Raw genomic sequence first — 7,282 nt, forward strand, 5'->3', positions numbered from 1 at the left:
CAGGTTCAGCCAGGGTAATTCCTGGAATCTGCGTTTGACAAAAACAAGTATCGTACATGTGTACTGAACAGTTTACACACAATGTAGCAGCTACATCTTCAGTAATAATAGCCTAGCCTTCCTGGCAGACAAACGCCTCTCCCCCTATTCTCCAACACTGTGGAATTACCCTGGCTGAACCTGCAACCACGCACGTGCACGCACACACACACGCGCGCGCGCGCGCGCACACACACACACACACACACACACACACACACACACACACACACACACACTTCTACTATAATCACCCTATAGTGTGTGTGTGTGTGTGTGTGTGTGTGTGTGTGTGAGAGAGAGAGAGAGGGAGAGAGGCAGGGAGGGGGGGTTGGTTTAAATCTAAACCAACAAAGTAATAATTCTGAAAAGGGGTTATTAAGATATACAAAGTCTTCTTCAAATTTACCCATGAACAGGTTGGCATAGTTTGGAGAACAAGGACTTCCCATACTAACCACTGCATGAAATCCCTGCTATGCGGGCCAGCATATGACCAATTAGAGCACAATATGCAGACACTATTCGGTACTATTCACCACTATTCCAGTCCCAAATAAACCCAAATAGAGCCCTTTTCAGATCCCCCGCGGGCCATTCATGAGGTGTGAAAATGACAGAGGACACTACTTAACACCTTTGATGGGGGCATCAAAGGCTCACCTCAGTCACACTATTGGAGTCTCTGGCTATATAGGAAGGTAATGATTGGATGACAACTACAAACAGCTGAAACTGACTGGTTGGTACAATTCTATAGGTCAGCGCTGATTGGCTCAGGGCCTAAGCCCACGTGGGTGGATATCAACACCGATTGGCTCAGGTCCTACCCCCACGTGGGTGGATAGATAAACACCGATTGGCTCAGGTCCTAACCCCACGTAAACCCCCCGCCCCCCCACAATGCTGCTTTTATTAATAATAAATGAATTTCATAATAATAAATTGTGTCTAAATACACATTTTACACTGCAATGAGATCAATGTATTGGGAGAGTGGAAAAAATACATAAATCAAGGAATATTGAGGAAAAGCTTTTAATATAAACCACAGCACACTGCAAAAAGAAATTGTAAAACAATGCACAATCTCAAAATATGAAATAACAAAAACACGCCTTCCTCAACATCAAATCCACACAGGAAATGCGCTTCTTCATAACACACACACACCAGCTCTTACTGGGAAAAAAGCAACAAAGAGTTTTCCAGGACACATGTCTATTTTCACAAACTTTTAAAGCCTAGATTCTCCCCCCAAATCCACAAACTTTCAAGGATTTCAAGGACCAGTGGGAACGCAGTGTTTTTTGGCCTCTGGCTCCATTTTTCGGGGGGCAAGTCTGTCCGAAAATGGTCCCCCAAGCCGCGGAGGGCGGCGTGTCATGTGGGAAGCTGGGTGGACAGGAATGGCGTCCAGCCTGCCCTGGAGTCACACAAGTCACTGAGCTCGTGGCTGCGAAAAGATGGTGGCCGCACAATCCATCCATCGACTCCAGCTACAGTGCCGTCCTCCTCATCCGACATGAGATCTGGTATGACGCCTCCCCACATCTCCTTTTCACTCGCAGTCAGCATGCTTGCCCTCAATGTGAAGAGCTGTAAACACAATCAGACGCAGTCAGTAACTGCTAAACAACTAACTAGTTTCCCTCATGCGGTGCAGTAACAATAACAATTACCTTCAAAGTAAAAGATCACGTAATCTTAAAGATAGTGCGGATTATTGGACATAACGTTGTATGAACTCCATACCAGTTGTAGAGTGTCTGGGGAGCTGACTTGCTGATCCATGATTCCCGTGGGCGGGGCTCTAGCTTGATCTGAGTTGAGAAAAACTAGTCCCGACTGACATTCTAGGGTCACGGAGTTATCAAGTTTGACTCCTAAAGAAAGCATGCATGTGTTATGACATCTCATTTCAACAATAAAACCGCAGTCTTGCTGTTGATCAGACCGTGCTATTTATTGGCACTACTTTCTGGCTCCGCACTATAACGCTGTGTACAGGTGTTTCAGACACAGCGCGCTCTGTAAACAGGCTACTAAAACATACTAAACATGTCTTGACTATGAAAGCAATGAATATATGCCGTTTACACCAGATTCGAGGGGATGTCTTTATGAACCTGAATACACAGATGAGGAGCTAGACCTTGACCTTGACCTAGAATGGGCAGAGAGAGAGGAGAGAAGATGAAGAGAAGAGAATAGAAAATACGCAGATCAACAGAGTTGGAGAGCTACCGGGAGAATATAGTCTATGTATCTATTTTTATTTTTTTACCTGACAACATTGTTAGATTTAGGTAGCCTACTGTAGTCTCTCTTACCCTGGTCACTGCAGTGCTCTTCAGTAGAAGAGCACTGCACCAAATCCCATGGTACGAGAGACTAACAATGTTAAAACCTAAATCTAACAATGTTGTCAGTTAAAAAATAAATAAAAATGACATAGCCTAATATAGGCTAGGCTACTCGGCAGCAGTAACTCTCCAACTCTGTTGATCTGCGTCTTCTTGCTCCACCTCTTTCTCTCTCCCCTCTCTCTCTGCCCATTCCAGGTCGATCTGACGAAGTTACTCAGCCGTACCACACTGTGACTGAGAAGGTGAGGACACTTTCCACAGTGGCTCTGTAGAAGTGAGCCATCGCCTCCCCAGACACACCAAACTTCTTGAGCTGCCTCAGAAAGTGAAGCCTCTGGTGGGCTTTGCTCACAATGTTACAAGTGTTGACTTCCCATTTCAGGGAGCGGCATATGGTGGTGCCCAGAAATTTCAAGCTGTCAACCCTGTCGACCGGCTGGTCACAAATGACCAGAGAGGGGGGCACTGAGCCGCTTTTGCGGAAATCAATAATCATTTCCTTGGTCTTATCTAAATTTAAGACAAGATTGTTTAAAGTGCACCAGTTGACTAGGGCTGCCACTTCGGCCCTGTAGGCAGATTCATCACCGTTTTTAATATACCCGACCACCGTAGTGTCGTCCGCGTACTTAAAAAACGAAACAAATTGAGAGTGGGAAATAAAATCGTTGGTATAAAGTGCAAAGAGAAGGGCTGAAAGAACGCAACCCTGAGGGGCCCCGGTGTTGAGTCATAGTTCGAGAGAGCATGTTGCCTATTTTAACTACTTGCTTCCTGTTAGACAGGAAGTCGAGAATCCAAAGGCATAGAGAGTGATTGATCCCTAGAGCCATAAGTTTATCAAATAGTTTGGAGGGCACGATCGTGTTAAACGCAGAGCTAAAATCGATAAATAAAACTCTAACGTAAGTGGCGGGGGCCTCCAGGTGCTGTAGGATGCTGTGGAGACACAGAGACACAGCATCCTCGACAGACCTGTTGGCACGATAAGCGAACTGGAAGCTGTCCATCTCAACATTGGACAGGTGATCACAGACAATACGCTCAAATACCTTCATCACAACAGAAGTCAAGGCTACAGAGCGTGCTGTGTCTGAAACACCTGTACACAGCGTTATAGTGACCACCGCGGATGCAGTGCGGAGCCAGAAAGTAGTGCCAATAAATAGCACGGTCTGATCAACAGCAAGACTGCGGTTTTATTGTTGAAATGAGATGTCATAGCACATGCATGCTTTCTTTAGGAGTAAAACTTGATAACTCTGTGACCCTAGAGTGTCCTCCGGGACTCGGTTTTTCTCCACTCAGATCAAGCTAGAGCTCCGCCTACGGGAATCATGGATCAGCAAGTCAGCTCCCCAGACACTCTACAGCTGGTATGGAGTTCATAAAACATTATGTCCAATAATCCGCACTCTCCCTTTAATGCCTAGTCTAGTAAGTCCCTTATTTACCCTCAATCTTCGACTCCGGCACGAAATCTTTGCGGCTGTCCCCTTCCCCTCTAGCCCAGGTTGGCTGAAGTGGAAGGTCCGGCGTACAGTCTCATACCACGTTTTACAGGCAGCTGAAAAACAATTAAAGTAGTATGTTATAAATACAAAATTGTTTCAGAATTGTGCCATGGAAGACTGTCCTTTGTCTTAGTCTCACTCTCTGGTACGATACAGCTCCATAACATCACATTTCCATATAAGCATATAAAATATACAGATATCTACAGACACACTAGAGCAGTGGTTCCGTGTATGTGTGTGCGTATGAGAGAGAAGTACACTTAGGTTTAATCCTTGTAAAGGGTATGTGGTTCGCACGCAGCCTAGTAGAGCCCACACACAGAGATAACTAAATTATGCGAACATGGGTTAATGAGTTAAAAGTAATCATGACCCAGCTGATTGTTTTGCTATTTATTTGTGCGTTCATAAATTTAATAAAAAATGGTTGGAGCATCATCTGAACTGTCAGATGAACAGAAATTCAGTTTCAGTGCGTTCAGAGCCAGTGTTACGAGCTAGATCTCACCAGAAAAACAAGCAACCAGGTGTTCAACCTACTCCAGCCCGCTACTCCAGCTCAGGCATCTGAGGAAGGCAGGGAGAAGGGTCTCAGACGGGCTGGAGCTTAACCTGGTTGGTTGTTTCTCTGGCAAGATCTGGCAACACTGGTCAGAGCAAGGGGACAGAGGCAGTCTGTCTTGTTTTATTTTCATTCTTTCTCTGTTGGTAGTTGCAGTGGTAGAAGGAGCTTTTAATTCTTATATAATGCTGGATGGTTTAATGAATAATAATGCATCATATTTTATTCGTTATATTTTCTGACTGTGGAAAATCGGTCACGCTCTGTCCAGAGTGCTCTGATATGAGATAGTTGTGATTTTTTGATGTGAAGTAGTATGAGGTACTTGCCGATAGTCAGTGTAGCTACATGCAGTATGCAGCTGGCGCTGCTCCGGTTTGGAGGAATGGAGACCGGCCACGTCAGGCAAGTAGAGCTGTCTGCGGAGTGTGAACAGGCTCATGAGAAAAAACATTGAAAAGATTAGATGTAAGATAAAGTTTCCAGTCAGTTCATTGCACTTAAAAGAGCACAGTGCAGGTTGGAGACCACTTCACATTAATATGTGAGAGGGGTATGAAGCAATAGGATTATCTTGTTTTGTTTTTCCCACACATAGCTGCATCTAAACTGGTTTTTGTAAAGCAGCTGGCACGCGCTCAATAAAAAGCCATCTGGGCAGATAACACCAGTGACATCACTCAGCCAGCCTGGCTGCTGTACAGCAAAAACAACAACAAAGAAACAAAGAAACTGCTGTACAGCTGCAGCCTGGCTTGGTGAATGAAGTCATAAGTGTTATCTGCCCAGATAGCATCATATTAAACATGCATTAGGTACATTATGATAACAGATAAACAATAATATGACAAAAATATGAACTTACCATAGCCTATTGGCAAGGAGGTGCAGAGGGGACACTGCTATGAGATATTCTGTAAAAAAAGAGGAAAATTGTGAAGCATTCATTGAAGTTCTCCTTTAAGTGTGACGTGGTACTGTAGTAGATTTCCTCTGGAGATATAGAGTAGATATGATAAATGCCTTAGATCAATATCAGTTTGAAGGTGGACAATGAAATAGCCTATCTGATATCAGTCAGTTGTTCCCTCCTGACCACAGCTACAGAAAAACATGCTGTATTATTGGTTTACCTCCGCTGATAAACGAGGGCCATTTCCCCCCACGCGCGTCACATAACACTCACCAAGTCCAGAAACTCCGCTCTAAATATGCTATTTCCAAAGGTTGCTGCTCTGCATAACTTAAGGAAAAGGTTACCACAAATTATTTACAGCTAGAAAGCAGTTAGAGCCTGTTAAGATTGCTCTGTCCAGCACTTATTTAGCTCAGTGGTCCAGCAGCTAACGCTAACTAGCGCGGTTAGCTTAACGTTAGCGAGTGGTTTTTTGGAGTTAAATACACAATCCCTGGATGTTTCATTTCGGGTAAAGGGGTTTCCATTAGTTTCTATAAGTTTACGCCACCTCTGTGTATTAAGTGCTTTTGTGGGGCTGTTTGATCACAAGCCACAGACTGTAAATGTAAAAGTTTGTCTGCCAAGCGGCCGGTAGGCCGCGCTACGAGCTAAATGCTAACGAAACTCGCTAACACAAACAACAAACATATCCACTGCATCATCGCCAGCTTTGATTTAACGTAATGCCAGCTTAGAGGTTTCCCCTCCTCTCGGAACCTGTGTGGGACATGGATTGCAAATTACAGTAGCTTTTTGATCATTCTGAAACTGAAAAACAACAGACTGGCAGCAGCCATGTTTGGTCGCAGCTGTGATGTCACGTGTGCGACAACAAATGCGACAACAAAGGCTCCGCTTCAAAATATAATCTAATCTAATGTTAAATCCTAGAATCCTCCTTAAATCATTATTTAATGTATATTCTTACCGAAAGCTTGGTATTGCGTTCCTGTGGGCTGTCCGTGTCGATATCAGCCATGGTTAGCAGGCATCGATAGGCAGCAGAGCAGCAAACCAACATCTCCTCCTTCCGCGATCACGTTACGAGCTCTCGCGAGACCCATCTGGATTGCTCTGGGAGACCATGTGAAGGTCCCATAACGTGATGACGTTACAAAGAAGCATAGCTTCAAATCCTGTGAAAGTGCTTGAATTTTACTCTTCAAAAGCTGTATGGACCCTGTACCTTATTGTTCTTGCTTTGTTCTTATATTAACTGAACCTTACATTATAAACTTATTTCAGAAGAAGGTGAATGCATTCTTCTGTAATTGCTTGCCTTGTCATAATTTCATTTTTCAGAATGACCTTGTATTATACTACTGTGCATTTTATAAATAAAAACAGTTTAACTTGACTTTGAAAGTTGAATGTTGAACTTTTAAAGTGTATGGTGCGGGTTAAAATTAATTAATTTACATTTTGGGCTCAAGATCTCTCTCTCTAACTCTCTCATCCTGAGGTGTTAAAGCCCCTCATCCTGGACCAGGATAGGGGAGGGGGGGTGTTGTGATTTGCATCACAACATGCCCATTGACATATAAAAGCCTCCCACAGTAGGGGGCTGGGGGGGGGGGTAATCTATTGAGGTATATGTGGTAATAAGTGGGATTATTCTGTGCTAGCTGCAAAGTGCCAGAAAGTGCTGCATAGCTAACGTTTTGCAGTTCTGCATTGGCCCGCATAACAGGCTTTTCATGCAGTGAACACCCTGACACTGCAAGTAAAATGCATTTTCAAACCTAAAGTAATTAATCTCTAAAACCAGTCTAGCCAGATCCGTCAAGAAACCAGTAGGGGGTGTCGGAGTGTGTCTTTTGTCTAAAAAGTGTGCCAG

At 44.0% G+C, this 7,282-nt stretch overlaps 1 long non-coding RNA gene across 1 annotated transcript; it reads right to left on the bottom strand.

Annotated features, from left to right (window-relative positions):
• Window positions 1–1,061: 1,061 nt before the first annotated feature.
• LOC310771972 lies at window positions 1,062–6,510 on the bottom strand. Its single transcript, XR_014552466.1, has 5 exons — window positions 6,374–6,510; window positions 5,353–5,401; window positions 4,817–4,924; window positions 3,863–3,975; window positions 1,062–1,638 (listed from the first exon to the last, which is right to left on the bottom strand). It is a non-coding gene; the product is annotated as an uncharacterized lncRNA (long non-coding RNA).
• Window positions 6,511–7,282: the final 772 nt, after the last annotated feature.

The sequence above is a fragment of the Poromitra crassiceps genome, assembly GCF_964638095.1.
Source record: "Poromitra crassiceps genome assembly, contig: HAP1_SCAFFOLD_1639, whole genome shotgun sequence".
Taxonomy (NCBI): domain Eukaryota; kingdom Metazoa; phylum Chordata; class Actinopteri; order Beryciformes; family Melamphaidae; genus Poromitra; species Poromitra crassiceps.